The following is a 16,388-nucleotide window of genomic DNA, read 5'->3' as shown; positions in this document are numbered from 1 at the left end:
CTGATTCAGCTTTATGTTCTTTGGTTACTATAGAGCCTTGGTATGCTAATATTATCAATTATCTCATGTATGGACTCACTCCACCCTTTATGTCAAGATTTCAGGCATAAAAGCTTCATAGTGAGTCAAAGTACTATATATGGGATGCCCCTCATCTGTGGAGGATGTGCAGTGATCAAGTGATATGGAAGTGTGTGCCGGAGGAGGATTTTAAACCTATTATTTCAGCTTACCATTCCACGGTTTGTGGTGGTCATTTTAGTGCAAGGAGGACATCTAGGAAGGTCTTAGATTCTGGAATTTATTGGCCTACCTTCTTCAAAGATTCTTTTACATTCGGTAGATCTTGTGACAAGTGTTAGCGATTTGGGGGGTTGGGAAAAAGATATGAGATGCCTCAACAGCCCTTTCTGTTTTGTGAGATTTTTTATATTTGGGGAATTGACTTTATGTGACCCTTTCCTTCTTCCTTTGGTTTTGTATATATTTTATTAGCTGTAGATTATGTATCCAAATGGATTGAGGCTATACCTTATAGAAAAGATGATGCCCTAATTGTTCATAGATTTCTAAAATCACACATTTTCTATAGGTATGGGATCCCTACGGCTGTAGTGAGTGATCGAGGAACACATTTTTGTAATAGGATAGTCAACAACCTGTTGTCCAAATTTGGTGTCACTCATAAAATCTCTACTGCCTATCACCCCCAAACCAATGGTCAAGCTGAAATATCTAATAGGGAAGTGAAGCATATTCTGGAGAAAATGGTTAAGCCATCCAAGAAGGACTTTAGCTCACATTTAGAAGAAGCATTATGGGCTTACCGGACTGCATATAAATCGCCCATTGGCATGTCTCCCTACCGCCTAGTTTTTAGAAAGCCATGTCACTTGGCAGTGGAGCTGGAACACAAAGCATATTGGGCGGTCAAGCAGTGCAACATGAATATAGAGTCCTCTGGTATGGAAAGGAAGCTGCAATTGTAAGAGTTGGAGGAGATTAGACTTGAAGCTTATGAGAACTCTAGACTCTACAAGGAAATGACCAAATTTGTGCATGATGGGGGTATCTTGAGAAAGGATTTCAAGGAAGGCGATAGAGTGCTATTGTACAAGGCTCGGTTCACTTTCAAGCAAGGAAAATTCAACACCAGATTGGATGGGCCATACACAGTCACTAAAGTGCACAGTTTCGGTATGGTGGAGCTATTATATGAGGAGACCGGGGCCAGATTCAAAGTTAATGGCCATCTACTGAAGCTCTACCATGAAAATCAAAAGCCTCCTTAATTCCCTAGTCATTTCTTTCCTTCACTCATTTACATGCTTTTGCTTAATTATTGATCTTGCTATGTTTTGTGCATTGTATGTTGAATGAGTGTGGGGGAGAAACCATTTCAGTAGTATAGTAATGTAGTTGTTGTTTGAATTCAATAAGACCCCCTGCAAGTTCTAATCTCTACCCTATCTCATTTTGTGCTTGTTAGTAATGTGGTGCTTGTAATGCATTATATGAATCAGATTGATTGAGAAAGCTTATTTGTGGTATGCTGCTTAATCATGGACTTATTGAGCACCTTTTGATCTCTTTTGATGCACTTTACAGTTTTTGAAGTATCCAGCTGCCTCTGTTGTTTGTGTGTTGTGTTTCTCTATTGTTTGGGTGTTTCTGTGTTGTTCTGTGCATCTCTGTGACACTTCGCCATGTGATGAGGACCTTTTGTCATTCGCCTTGGGGTTCTCAATCAAAAATAAATCCAAGCCATGCAGTATAGTGCAAACTCAGGTCGTTTCACTTTTAGGAGCCTTTATTAATTACCTAAGCTAGACTAAATGCCATGCAATGCAATGAAATGGGGTTTTGAGTTTTTAAGATTTAAATGAATGGTGCCTAAACTAAATGCAATGAAAACAAACCTAAGATACTATATTTTTGGTGTTTTAAGATAATAATGATGGAATGGAAATGAATGATAGGAAATCTCTTGAAAATGGTTTTGATGGCAATCATAGTTCACTTAAGATATTGGGAGTTTCACAAATCCATTAGGTTTTCTTAATAACAACCTCAATAACTCATTGAGTCCAATGTTTAAATCAATGAACTTCATTAATGAAAACATTGTTAAGCTTCCCTAATGTGTAATTTGAGAAGATCATGCAATTGGCTCAATGTAACCCACAATCAACTCAGTATCAAAACATGACCATGCAAGATAGGAGAGAATCATAAGAGTTACAAAGAAGCATATATGTGACCACATATATTTAAGCACAAATTTCAACATTAACCAATCCAAACTACAAATTTAAATCATTAACCAATGATTACAAAATCAACCAAAGTGTCTCACTAAGAATTTACAAATCCTAGACCTAGGAAATCATAAATACATAGGTAGAAACTAAAGATTGAAAATGAAACTCCCCTTTGAAGCTTGGAAACTCATGCTACTCCACCATCTTCAAGAGTTGATAAACCCTAGCCCTCCATAGCTTCAAGAAAAGCTCCAACTGAAGTGAATCCGTTGGCCATGGCAGCTCAGAGTGGAAGGAAATGAGATGGAGTGAAGGAAAGATGAAGGAAATGGATGGGGAAGAAGGTGGAGGTGGAGAGGCAAGAAGATGAGAGAATAGAGGTGTTGGAGATGATAGAATGGAGTTTTCCTTTGAAAATAAGGTTTCTAAGGGTTTTAAGAGTCTATCTGGGTCAGATCATATGAGTAAAGGGTCCATTTTTACGTTCTGGATCCGAATATGACATTACTGATACGAGAGAGTTTGCTGCGGCGAACTCAAAAGTTGGTCGCGGCAAACTATTCCAGAGAAGAATTTTAGTGAAATGTTGAGAGTTTACCGTGGCGAACCCAAAAGTTTGCCCCAGCGAACTATTCCAGAATAGTCACTGATACACATTTTCAGACTTTTTGCCACATCACAGCATTTTTTTGGAAACTCTCATGTTGTGTAATGCTTTGGTCTTCAATCTTGGCTCTAGTTCACAAGTGTCCTATAATAAAAGGCAACAATTTGAAGCATCAATTGTCCTAGAAATAAATTGAATACAATTAATAACCAATTATGACAATTTTACCCTCAAAAAGACACTAACTCAAAGTAAGGACTCTTAATCAAAATTAAGCACAATTATCATCAAAAAGGGCCAAAATCTATGATAAATACCCTTAAAATGATATGAAATAACATAGAACAATTGGGTTCAATCAAATCCCCCACACTTAAACCTTTGTACTCCTGGACAAAGGCAAAACAAAACCAGAACAAAAGAATAGCATTGATACAAATGGGAACCCCTATGAATTCAAAGTAAGAAAGTGGTAGTGCCATTAATCCAACTTTTCAAACAAGCAATTATAGTAATCTAAATTAATGAGAAGGGATTAAAGTAGAGTACAGTTAATGCAATGGGAATGAACAAAAGAGAAAACACTCAAGATATAAACTATTTCACTCTACTCACCAGTTTGGGGTAATTCTCTCTCAAATCCACTTAATCAACACTTTACCATAAGCTTGTTAAAATCCTACCTCTTCACTTTTAATGCATGAATGCAATGATCAAGAGGACTTTTAAGGTTATGATGATTGAAAGGGCTAATCAAAATAAGATGAGATGAAAAGATATGAAATGATTAAGCACCAAGCATTTTAGAAAAGGTTTCCAACTAACATTTACTCTAATCTCTTAAAGCACAACTTTGTTCTTCAAACCACCAATGAATTGCCTTATTTCAACATTTTATTCTATTAGTACCATTTTATTCTGATCTTTCTTTCTTTGGCTTTTCTCAAGCATTTTCTTCTATTTCTCTGCCTTTTTCTATTTCTTTTCTCTCTCTCTCTGTTTTTTTTTTGGCAATTCCAAACCCAAGAAGACAAAGTTTAACACATCATGAATGGAATAGTGAAAATGTTAGAAACTTGAATGTATAATGCATGTCTTGGCACTTAAGAAAAGATGAAGGCTTAAATGGTTAGCAATGGAGAAAATCATGTGGGTTTGTGTTTGGGATGTAAGGGTTTAGAAAAGAATGCCTCTATCATGCTCATCACATTAATGCAACTAAGTCTTGATTAAGAATTGGAACAAGTTCTAGAAAGTGGAAAATGTAAGTGGATGCAACTCACTATGAATGAAAATTAGGCTCAAAGAATCTTCCAACAAGGCTAAATCTCAAATGCTCATGCACAAAGATTAATTGTACTCCAGATTAATCACAATACATTAACTTAGTCACTATAAAAGCAAGCTTGAAGAATTATGACCAATGAAACTAAAACAATCAACTTTAAACAAATAGCAATTCTCATGAGTATCAATACAAGTTCAAAAACATTTACCAAAGTCCAAAAATACACAAATTCAAGTGTAAGTTAATTGAAGCAAAAATTTTCAAAAATTTTGACTCAAAATCTTCAAATTAATTCAAAAATCAATCAAAATTTTGAAATATTTTTTTTTTAAAAACCAGATTTTCAATAAACATAGGAAAACACAACACAATCAGTGAATATCAATCCCTCCCCCACACTTAAATCTTGCATTGTCCCTAATGCAAAACTCAAGTACAACCCTAAACAAGAGAAACCAAAACCAAAAAGGGAGGAAAAGAAAAGAAAAGAAAACAAACTACTTTCACTACTGGCTATGTCCCCCCCACACTTATCTCACAAAACAAGCAAATAATTCAAAAGATAAGAGTTAAGGAAGGAAAGACAACCTTTAGAACGAAATCTCTTCAAACTCTTGTAGGAGAAGTTCTCATCCCGGATGAGAAACATGCATTTCTTCAATGTGCTCACTTCTCCATTATTGATCTGCCTGAGTTGTGGTAGTGTGGAGTCCTGCAAGCAAGTAGAACTAACAGCAGTACCACCTCCAGAAATAGAAACATGAAGAGGATAAAAATGAAATAAAGACAGCTTAGAATTTAATCTCTCCAAGCAACTATCACAACCAAGGAAATCAATAGTACTCCCATTAGTAGGAGTCAAATTTTCATTTAAATTTTTAAAATACCCAAGCTCATGTGAAGTGGAAGTTGAAGAATCCAATTGACAGTTGTTGGAGTACAGTGTATCACTATTACATTCACAAGAGGTAGTGTTTGAAGGGGAAGATAAGAAAGAACAAAACGATTTATGCAAACTACTATTTACAATGCAAGATAAATCAGGAGGTAAATCACAAGATAAAACTTGTTGGAAAGACTTATTGATATTCATGATTTTATCAATTAAAACTTTAAAGCCTTTCTCAACATTATTAGAAGCTACGAACTCATTGGAATTATCATGAATTTGATTCTTAAGGCAATGGTTAGGTTCATTTTTCCACAGAATCATCTTCTAGGCAATTCACATCAACATCATGCTTTATATTTTCAGCACTTTCAGTACTAGAAGGTAATGCACACACTTTACCAAAGTTCTGCTTTTGCCACTTAACAAGTATATCATGCTTTTTGTTATCAATGCAATCCATGCATATAGTGTGAGCATTGCAAGAACAAGATAAAGGTTCATTCAAATCAGAATCAGTTTCACCATCCAATCTAGCACTAGAAAGAGAAGCATGTTCTTTACACAAAGAAGCAGTGACAGTGCAAGCAACATCATCAACTAAACAACTACTATTAGAAGTCTTCAAGTGAGAATTTTTATTTTGAAACATATGAGGGGATTCAACTATGATTTCCTCATCCACCTCATCATCACTCACATCATCAATAACTTCAACAGGAATAGTAGTTATAGTACAAGGGTCAATCTCCTCAAGAAGAGGAGCAATATTACCTGATGTAAGGCACGAGTCCTTGTGAGTTTGTAGATGTTCTTGCTTCATGTCGGCCTCTTGCATGAGTGAATATGGACACTTTGATTCAACCTTCCCCATCCCAGATTCAATTTGCGCTATATCACTCAAGAACTTTCCCAATACACTTTGACATTCTTCTAACTCTTCCGCTGATTCCTTAGAAATTCCAGATATTTCTACCTCTTCAAGTAATCCATGGTAGTATGAATTCAAGCGGTCATAATCTTCTCTTAAAAATCATATCTGGTCATTCTTAGGAATAGTGAGAAATGGGTCAGGTTCACTAAATTCATGTTCATGAGATTAGGGAAGGGGTTGGTACATGGATTGGGACAAGGTTTGGTGGTGGTAGTCATTTGGCGAAGGAGATGGTTCAAAGGTGGAATTATGCGGTGAGAATTGTTCAAGGTGTGAAGTGGAACATCGATGAAATGACGGTGATGGTTCATGAAATGGTTGGTGAGATGAGGAAGGGTATTGGTGGTAGGATTCATGTGATGGAATGTTTGGCTCATGATATGGATGATGTGAAGGAAAGTGTTCAAAGTGTGGATTGTATGGTGGAGGTGATAGGTCATAATGTTGTCCTAATGGTGGATGTTGGTTTGTGTATGAATGGAATGAAGAGGTATGGCAAGGAAAATGTGGAGGGTTATTCATCCAATCATTGCCATGGTTATGGTTTGGATAAGAGGTATCATGTCTTTGATGGGTCCCATCCTGTTCTCTACGATCCATGTGTGCCAGAAGAAGATCCAGTTCCTATTGTATAGCATCAAGCCTTTGAGAAGAATTATCACCCATCAGAGTATTGTCACCTACAAATGAGGAAGGGTGATCAGATGGACCTAAATTATTATTAAACCAAGCCATAAGAAAGCTAAACAATCAATTCCCAAAGAGTTTTTAAGAAATTTTTTTTTAAGATAAGGGACCCTTCGCTGCGGCAAAAAGAAGGGTTTGCCTAGGAAAAGATGTCCAGAGAGGGAGAATGGAATCTGGTTCAACACGCTACGTCGCGGTGAAACACAAAGTTGGCCGCGGCAAAGGTGTCTCGAGAGGGATTCTTGCTGAAATCTAGCAAGTTGGCCGTGGCAAAATAGGGAGTTGGCATGGCGAAATGTCACAGACAGTAAGAAAACCAGAACACAACAACAAAAACACAGAGAATGAAAACAAGAAGAAACTCAAAAATGCAATGAATGCTATGAAGGGTATGAAACTGTATGCAAAAATCGAAATCAAAATCAAGATCTTTATTTGTATTTCTCAAAATTTTTATGCAATGCAAAATCTAGTATGCACAATGCAAAAATGTAACCTAAGAGGCTCACAAAACCCCAATCAACCGAAATTCACAATTAACGAGCCTAAGGAACCAATTGCTTGGCTCCCCGGCAATGGCGCTATTTTGATAAGGACCTTTTGTCGTTCGCGTTAGGGTTCTTAATCAAAAATAAATCCAAGCTATCCAGTATAGTGCAAACTCAGGTCGTTTCACTTTTAGGAGCCTTTATTAATTACCTAAGCTAGACTAAATGCCATGCAATGCAATGAAATGGGGTTTTGGGTTTTTAAGATTTAAATGAATGGTGCCTAAACTGAATGCAATGAAAACGAACCTAAGATACTATATTTTTGGTGTTTTAAGATAATAATGATGGAATGAAAATAAATGATAGGAAATCTCTTGAAAATGGTTTTGATGGCAATCATAGTTCACTTAAGATATTGGGAGTTTCACAAATCCATTAGGTTTTCTTAATAACAACCTCAATAACTCATTGAGTCCAATGTTTAAATCAATGAACTTCATCAATGAAAACATTTTTAAGCTTCCCTAATGTGTAATTTGAGAATGATCATGCAATAGGCTCAAGGTAACCCACAATCAACTCAGTATCAAAACATGACCATGCAAGATAGGAGAGAATCATGAGAGTTACAAAGAAGCATATATGTGACCACATATATTTAAGCATAAAATTCAGCATCAACCAATCCAAACTACAAATGTAAATCATCAACCAATGATTACAGAATCAACCAAAGTGTCTCACTAAGAATTTACAGATCCTAGACCTAGGAAATCATAAATACATAGGTAGAAACTAAAGATTGAAAATGAAACTCCCCTTTGAAGCTTGGAAACTCATGCTACTCCACCATCTTCAAGAGTTGATAAACTCTAGCCCTCCATAGCTTCAAGAAAAGCTCTAACTAAAGTGAATCCGTTGGCCATGGCAGCTCGGAGTGGAAGGAAATGAGATGGAGTGAAGGAAAGATGAAGGAAATGGATGGGGAAGAAGATGGAGGTGGAGAGGCAAGAAGATGAGAGAATAGAGGTGTTGGAAATGATAGAATGGAGTTTTTCTTCAAAAATAGGGTTTTTAAGGGTTTTAGGGGTCCATCTGGGTCGAATCATATGAGTAAAGGGTCTATTTTTGCGTTCTGGATCTGAATCTGACGTTACGATACGAGAGAGTTTGCCGCGGTGAACTCAAAAGTTGGTCGCGGTGAACTATTCCAGAGAAGAATTTTAGTGAAATGTTGAGTGTTTACTGCGACGAACTCAAAAGTTTGCCCTGGCGAACTATTCCAAAATAGTCACTGATGCACATTTTCAGACTTTTTTCCACATCACAGCATTTTCTTGGAAACTCTCATGTTGTGTAATGCTTTGGTCTTCAATCTTGGCTCTACTTCTCAAATGTCCTATAATAAAAAGCAACAATTTGAAGCATCAATTGTCCTAGAAATCAATTGAATACAATTAATAACCAATTATGACAATTTTACATTCAAAAAGACACTAACTCAAAGTAAGGACCCTTAATCAAAATTAAGCACAATTATCATCAAAAGGGGCCAAAATCTATGATAAATACCCTTAAAATGATATGAAATAACATAGAACAATTGGGTTCAATCAAATCCCCCACACTTAAACCTTTGTACTCCTGGACAAAGGCAAAACAAAACCAGAACAAGAGAATAGCATTGATACAAATGGGAACTGTAACACCTCATGTTTAAATCAATTAACTTTCCTTGCGGAAGCATTTGGAATCACTTTTGAAGGCTACAATTGATGAAAAATCAAGTTTGAAAACTTTCATTTACGGGTTACTATTCATTGTCACCTTAAAATGTGACAAACTTCAAAATTCATAACTAATTGTAGAAAAATCAAAATTGAGTGATTCTAAGTTCTAAAGAAAGCTCTTTGGATAAAATTTGGAGGAAAAATAGTTTCTGAACTGATTGCCTTGAAATTCAAGCTCAATTTCCTTTGAAAAAGTTACTGTTCATTTGGTCATATTCGGATTTTACTGTATTTTTGCCTAACTTTGGAAAGGCATCACTTTCTGCTCGGTTATTAGAATTAGGCAAACTACCCCTCATTTTAAAGAGAAACATTAGATCTCTTTGCTTGCCAAATCTTATGACCTAACTCACTCATTTGATAGGTCAAACTGGAGCTACAAACTCATTGCTCCAGGACTTACGTTTTATCCCTTAACATCTCTTTAATTCTTTTTATTTCTTTGGCATACATAACATGTCCTTACTCCTTCCCGTTCATACTCATACACTTTCGTTCATGCCATAAACATTATAATTAAATACATGGCATCATTGGCATCCATAACATAGTTTACAAAATAGGAGAATCATACATTCATCAACAGTCTCATCCATTAGCAAGAATAATTCTCCGCTTAGTTCTTCTTGCTTCTCATGCCATTATTCCCATCGTTGATTGACCTAAATGGTTGGTTAGGGAGGGGTGAGATTCGGGGAATCTCAGTAGCAAACACTACCCATAAGCATGCAAGACATAATGCACATGCATGACATGTTATAACATTAACACATGAATGCCATGGAAAGTAAGCTAAAGCATTTCATGCTTCCATAACATATTGCCAAGGCAAAACATAACATAAACTTGCAAACATAACTTTACAAACATTTTATCATAGCTTAGTCACATCATGGCAACACAATCACATCATGCAAGCATACATATCAAGCACACAGTATAGGTAAGTTCACTACCTTGCACCTCAAGCTTTCCTCTCACTTTTCCTTTGACTCCCTTGACTTTCCAACCATGTGGACATTTGTTCAACATCACCAAACATCCTCTTGGATGTTCCAAAGGTCCTAAACATAACCATAATGATCACACAATCCATTAGGACCACTAGATTACATAAAGTTCAAGACTAGCTTTCTTGAACCTCAACCCTTTCTCTTAGTCTTAGGGTTTTCTTTTCAACTTTTCTAACATAAATCTTATCATTTTCCATCCTTAAGATCCATTTCTTGTCAATTAGGACCACTTTAGATGGCCTTAGATTCAAGAATACCAAATCTGGAAATTTTGCTTCGCGGGTACTGTTCACGCAGAATTTCCAGAATTTTTACTCAAATTTGAAAATTCATAATTAATTCTAGAAAAATAAAAATTGAGTGCTTCCAAGTCTTACTGAAATTTCCTTAAGTTAAATTTAAAGGAAAAATAGTTTCAGAACCAATTCTACTCTGAACAGTACCGGAACTGTACGGAACTCGAAACTCAAAAGTTCAACACTGTTTCCAGATTTAAACCCTAAATTTGAAAAATCACCATAAATCGTACACATATCCAAATGAAGTTTTCTACCTATGGATTTAAAGCTCACAGAGTGTAATTTAACCATGCAAAATTTCAGAATCAGATACGCACAGTAACTAATCCGAAATAGGCATAAAATCAGGTGCTATAACCATCACATACCTTGTTTTAGAGTTTGATCTGGCTTGGAACCACTTGGCCTTTCTTTCTCCCTCTTCTTTCTCTCTCTAGAAACCATTTTTCAAGAGCTTCCCCATGGATTCCTTATGCTTGGACGAAATGGTAGGGAGGGGAGTGGGTTGGGGGTTATTGAACATAGAAAAAACAGACTGAATCTGGACCGTTGATCTTAAAATACGTGGTCGATTCAATTTGTACTTGTGCTTTTAGAAAACTTTCCATGCTTTTAATGAGGGTTTGAACTTGGACTAGTTATTCTCATGTTTTTGACAGATAGTAAATGATGATATGTTTTAAAATTAGGAATATGTGGTTTTTAACCCTTGAGATTGATTAATTGAGATTTATAGCGTTTGTTGAAGGATTTTTGGGCCTAAAGTTATTAAATTGAGTGAATCTGCTTATTTCATATTTCTCTAGAACTTGTTCTAATTCTTAATTGAAAGCTTAGTGAATCAATTTTTGTAAAGATGATAGAGGCATTAGATTTCAAACCCTCACTTCCCAAACGCAAACCCCAATCATTTTACCATTGTAAACCCCTTTGGACCTTCATCTTGAGTACATGCATGCAATTATTTTGTCATTATTGTATTCTGTTTAAAAAAAAAGAAAGAAGAAAAAGGAGAGTTGCTCCAATCAAGAAAAAAAAAGAAGAAGAGAAAGAGAAAGAAAAGAAAGAAAAGATAGAGACATTAAAATAATAAAAATAAAAATAAGTAGCTTCTCTCCTTATGTTTGTTTTAGGTCATTCCATTCATTTCATTTGGCCTTCATTCAAATTCTGACCCCTAACAGTCCTCTTGATTTGCAAAGTTTGTTTCCCTCCCGTGGTGGAGAGGTAGAATTATTACAAGCCTATGGTAGAAATTGGATTGAGCAGACTTAGAGTGAAATAATCCCAAAACAAGTGAGTTAAGAGTGAAACACTTATTCGTGAGATAGATCTCTCTTGATTAATCTTTTGGGTAATTGTCCATTGTGCTCATTTTCTTAGCATATCCTTGTTTTAACTGTTGTCAACTCCTGTGAGAATTTCTTACTAATCTTCTGCTTTCATCTTTAAGCATGGTAGTGTTTCTCTTTGTGCTGGTAAATAAGACAAGTCAAGGCGATTTCATTGCAACTAAATCCTGAAAAGAGGAGAAGTTCAATTTAGCCAAGTTTTTTACCGTGACTAACTCTATTTAGCCGCGACGAAGTACCATCCTACAGACACTTTCAGAGACTGTTTTGACTTTTCTTTTATAGCATTCTTTGAATTTTTGACATTCTCTGGAGTATCTTGAACTGCTCTTGACTTGCATTCATTGATTGTTTGATTGGTTCATTCAATTTCTCTCGATCCTTGAAGATTGAATTGTTGTAATGGTGCTTAATTGTTTTAAGTGGTCTAAGTGTTGTATGACCCGATCTGGAAAAGAAACACTGTTGCCACTTGACACTCAATAAATAAGACCTTATGAGCACTTAGAAAGAAAGATTATTAAGGGTAACAGTGGTTTATATCTTGAACATCCTACCTACCCTTTTACACCTCCATTTTCACTACATTTTGAATATTCTTGTGATTCATCTGAGTTTTCTAAATCGAATTCTTCACTTGGTAATTACATAGACCATCATTTTATTATGGACCAGAATAATATGCCTAAGGATAATGAACCACACCTAGGGTTAATGAAGTTCATAGAGAGGAGGAAGGCCTAATTTGAATAACAATATACAAGAGGAACAAGTTGAAAACAATAGAGCTAATGTTAGGCATAAAAGCATAAGAGAAATGAATTCTTCTAATGTTGATTATAATCCTTATGGCTTCTACAATTTTAATGCTAATTTTGAGTTAAAAGCACTTTGATAAGTGCCTTACTTAAATTTCATGGCAATACAGGAGAGGATCCACATAGGCATCTCCAAAACCTTCACATGATATGCTCTTCCATGAAGCCTCTCGAAGCCCACCTTGATGATGTGTTGAGTAGAGGCTTCTTATTTTTCTGTGGAAGGCAAGGCTAAGGAATGCCTGCACATGTTGCCTCAATATTTTGCAACACTTACATGGGAGTAATTGAAGAAGCAATTCTTAGAAAAGTATTTTCCAACTTCAAGGACAGCTAGAATGAGGAAAGAGATCTATAGTGTTCAATAAGGGGTTGGAGAAAGCTTGTATGAATATTGGATAAGATTCATAGCCCTCTTTGCCAAATGCCCACACACCAAATTTCCCAACCACATTTGGTTCAATATTTCTATGATGGATTGCTAGATCATCAAAAGTCCACCATTGATGCTGCTGCTAGTAGTTCTTTAATTGATTTGACTTCTCAAGGCGTACGGGATCTATTAGAGAAGATGGCTGCAAATATTAGCAGTTTGGAGTTAGAGATATTGCTCAAGCATATGGAGTAGGAGCTTGCAAAAACTAATCAAATTCTACATAAGATGGCCATTCTAAGTGATCAAATGGTTTTGTATGTAAAAGGCCATGCAAACTCAACAAAGGCGCATGTTAAAGCTCTACACTTTGGCCCCATGACTTAAGCTCTTATGCCTACCACTTGTGATATGTGTGCTAGTCCTATGCACACTACTCTTAATTGTCCCCCTCCATGATTGAATCTAGGGATGTAGCTGCCATGAACTTCCAAAGACCTAATCGATTCTCTCAAAACACTTACAACAATGGCTGGAGAGGAGACTTCACACCTAAATGGAGTAGCAATGATAATAGAGAATTTCAAGGTGGGCAAGGCAAGAAAACATGATATAGCTGTGCTGGAAATTCTCAAAGACGGTTTAGGAAGCCTCTATGGGAAATTATGCAGGACCATCTATAACAAGAGATCCCCAATTCAAGAACCAAATAGAGAGGACATTTTATTAAGGATAGTGAGCAAGCTATGTGACAAGGTGGAGAACCTTGAGGTCAAAAGCAACAATCTTCAAGCCTATGTTACTCAAATAATGAGTTCTAAAGCGAGAAAGATGCTAGAAAAGGGAACTTGCCATCCAACACTGTGATTAATCCCAAGAGCCCAAATGCCATAGCTTGAGAAGTGGCGAGCTAGTTGGGAAGGAAGATGAGAAAAGTGAAGATAAAGATGTAGGAGTTGATTTTGATGAAAGTTTACAACTCAAAGAGCCAAACCTTATAGCTGTACCTTCATTTGAAAGAATGAAAAGAAAAGCATCTTAAAAAAGAAGGGCCACTACACTTGTGAATGATAAAGAGGATGTTGGTGCTAAAAGGAGTCAACCTTATGCTTAAAAAACTGCTTGCAATAAAGGTAATGAGGTAATCTTCAAGAACTTCCCCTTTCCACATTCTTATCTTCTTATCTTCAAGGCAAGAAAAAAGCTAGTTCTAAAAAGAAAGATGATGACTTGTTTAAGCTGTTTAGCAAATTGGAAGTTAAGTTAAGGTACCTTTACTTGAGTTGGCCTCTCAACCTAAATAGATATGTGTAAATATAAAAGAAGTTCAAGCCTAATGACATGGTCTAACTACCTTCTAATGTTAGTACACTTTTTAAGCCCCAATTGCTGATTAATGTCAAGACCCGAGGAGTTTCACCATACCTTACACTATAGGAAGGACTATTATTCCAAAAGCCTTATTAGACCTAGGAGCTGCTATTAATATGATGCCCAAGTCAGTCTATGAGTCCCTAGGTATCCTTTTACACCTCATTTTCACTACATTTTGAATATTCTTGTGATCATCTGAGTTTTCTAAATCGGATTCTTCACTTGGTAATTACATAGACCATCATTTTATTATGGACCAGAATAATATGCCTAAGGATAATGAACCACCTAGGGTTAATGAAGTTCATAGAGAGGAGGAAAGGCCTAATTTGAATAACAATATACAAGAGGAACAAGTTGAAAACAATAGAGCTAATGTTAGGCATAAAAGCTTAAGAGAAATGAATTCTTCTAATGTTGATTATAATCCTTATGGCTTCTACAATTTTAATGCTAATTTTGAGTTAAAAGCAGCTTTGATAAGTGCCTTACTTAAATTTCATGGCAATACAGGAGAGGATCCACATAGGCATCTCCAAAACCTTCACATGATATGCTCTTCCATGAAGCCTCTCGAAGCCCACCTTGATGATGTGTTGAGTAGAGGCTTCTTATTTTCTGTGGAAGGCAAGGCTAAGGAATGCCTGCACATGTTGCCTCAATATTTTGTAACACTTACATGGGAGTAATTGAAGAAGCAATTCTTAGAAAAGTATTTTCCAACTTCAAGGACAGCTAGAATGAGGAAAGAGATCTATAGTGTTCAATAAGGGGTTAGAGAAAGCTTGTATGAATATTGGATAAGATTCATAGCCCTCTTTGCCAAATGCCCACATCACCAAATTTCCCAACCACATTTGGTTCAATATTTCTATGATGGATTGCTAGATCATCAAAAGTCCACCATTGATGCTGCTGCTAGTAGTTCTTTAATTGATTTGACTTCTCAAGGCGTGCGGGATCTATTAGAGAAGATGGCTGCAAATAATTAGCAGTTTGGAGTTAGAGATATTGCTCAAGCATATGGAGTAGGAGCTTGGCAAACTAATCAAATTCTACATAAGATGGCCATTCTAAGTGATCAAATGGTTTGTATGTAAAAGGCCATGCAAACTCAACAAAGGCAGCATGTTAAAGCTCTACACTCTGCCCCCATGACTTAAGCTCTTATGCCTACCACTTGTGATATGTGTGCTAGTCCTATGCACACTACTCTTAATTGTCCCTCCATGATTGAATCTAGGGATGTAGCTGCCATGAACTTCCAAAGACCTAATCGATTCTCTCAAAATACTTACAACAATGGCTAGAGAGGAGACTTCACACCTAAATAGAGTAGCAATGATAATAGAGAATTTCAAGGTGGGCAAGGCAAGAAAAACATGTATAGCTGTGCTGGAAATTCTCAAAGACGGTTTAGGAATGCCTCTATGGGAAATTATGCAGGACCATCTATAACAAGAGAGATCCCAATTCAAGAACCAAATAGAGAGGACATTTTATTAAGGATAGTGAGCAAGCTATGTGACAAGGTGGAGAACCTTGAGGTCAAAAGCAACAATCTTCAAGCCTATGTTACTCAAATAATGAGTTCTAAAAGCGAGAAAGATGCTAGAAAAGGGAACTTGCCATCCAACACTGTGATTAATCCCAAGAGCCCAAATGCCATAAGCTTGAGAAGTGGCGAGCTAGTTGGGAAGGAAGATGAGAAAAGTGAAGATAAAGATGTAGGAGTTGATTTTGATGAAAGTTTACAACTCAAAGAGCCAACCCTTATAGCTGTACCTTCATTTGAAAGAATGAAAGAGAAAAGCATCTTAAAAAAGAAGGCCACTACACTTGTGAATGATAAAGAGGATGTTGGTGCTAAAAGGAGTCAACCTTACGCTTAAAAAGCTGCTTGCAATAAAGGTAATGAGGTAAATCTTCAAGAACTTCCCTTTCCACATTCTTATCTTCAAGGCAAGAAAAAAGCTAGTTCTAAAAAGAAAGATGATCACTTGTTTAAGCTGTTTAGCAAATTGGAAGTTAAGGTACCTTTACTTGAGTTGGCCTCTCAACCTAAATAGATATGTGTAAATATAAAAAGAAGTTCAAGCCTAATGACATGGTCTAACTACCTTCTAATGTTAGTACACTTTTTAAGCCCCAATTGCTGATTAAATGTCAAGACCCGAGGAGTTTCACCATACCTTACACTATAGGAAGGACT

The 16,388-nt window shown here is 36.3% G+C and overlaps 1 non-coding gene across 1 annotated transcript; it reads right to left on the bottom strand.

Annotated features, from left to right (window-relative positions):
- Positions 1-14,913: 14,913 nt before the first annotated feature.
- Positions 14,914-15,020, bottom strand: LOC114755965 (small nucleolar RNA R71). Its single transcript, XR_003741380.1, has one exon. It is a non-coding gene; the product is annotated as a small nucleolar RNA R71 (small nucleolar RNA).
- Positions 15,021-16,388: the final 1,368 nt, after the last annotated feature.

This window comes from Neltuma alba, unplaced genomic scaffold, assembly GCF_004799145.2.
Source record: "Neltuma alba isolate B1F8T4 unplaced genomic scaffold, ASM479914v2 tig00010359_pilon, whole genome shotgun sequence".
Taxonomy (NCBI): Eukaryota; Viridiplantae; Streptophyta; class Magnoliopsida; order Fabales; family Fabaceae; genus Neltuma; species Neltuma alba.
This window is presented reverse-complemented; position numbering and strand designations above follow the sequence as displayed.